The following is a 723-nucleotide window of genomic DNA, read 5'->3' as shown; positions in this document are numbered from 1 at the left end:
GGGGGGAGCTCCGGGGGCTGCCGGGCTCCGAGAAGCCGGAATTCCGGGAAACCTGGGGAGGGAATTTCGGGATCAGCATCCCCGAAAACCTCCCCAATTTGGGGGATCCCAAATTCCGGGGGGAGGTTTTCACCCTCTCCTGGAATTTCTCCCCCTCTTTTCCCAAACTTTTCATGGAGTTTTTCCCAGAATTTTCATCCCCTTTCCCCAGATTTTTCCTGGAACTATTCCCCCCTCCCTTTTCCTCAAATTTCCCCCCTTTTTCCTTTTCCCCCCGTTTTTCCCTTAATTTTCCCCCCTGCTCTCCCAAAATTTTCCCGGAATTTCCCCCCCGCGCTTTTCCCAAACCTTTCCTGGAATTTCCCCCCCTTTTTCCCAAACCTTTCCTGGAACTTTCCCTCTCTCTTTTCCCAAATATTCCCTGCAGTTTCCCCCGCCCTTTTCCCAGATTTTCCCTGGAATTTTCCCAAACTCTTCCCCGCCCTTTTCCCGGGTTCTTCCCGGGCTTTTCCCCAGAATTTTCCCAGAATTTTCCCAGTATTTTTCCCAGATTTTTCCCCAGAATTTTTCCCAGATTTTTCCCGTTTTTTTCCCCAGAATTTTCCCAGATTTTTCCCGGCTTTTTCCCAGATTTTTCCCGGGATTTCCCCGTTTTTTTTCCCTCACCTCTGGCAGGGCCGGGCCCCGCTCCTCCAGCCCCGCGCTCCCGTCCTGGAGTGGCTG

General features: G+C 52.4%; 1 protein-coding gene across 1 annotated transcript in view; it reads right to left on the bottom strand.

Annotated features, from left to right (window-relative positions):
* The window catches only part of LOC115949161 (rho guanine nucleotide exchange factor 11-like), an 8,264-nt gene that overhangs the window by 7,058 nt on the left and 483 nt on the right, over positions 1-723 (bottom strand). The window lies entirely within an intron of this gene.

This window comes from Geospiza fortis, unplaced genomic scaffold (assembly GCF_000277835.1).
Source record: "Geospiza fortis unplaced genomic scaffold, GeoFor_1.0 scaffold1873, whole genome shotgun sequence".
Lineage (NCBI taxonomy): Eukaryota > Metazoa > Chordata > Aves > Passeriformes > Thraupidae > Geospiza > Geospiza fortis.
This window is presented reverse-complemented; position numbering and strand designations above follow the sequence as displayed.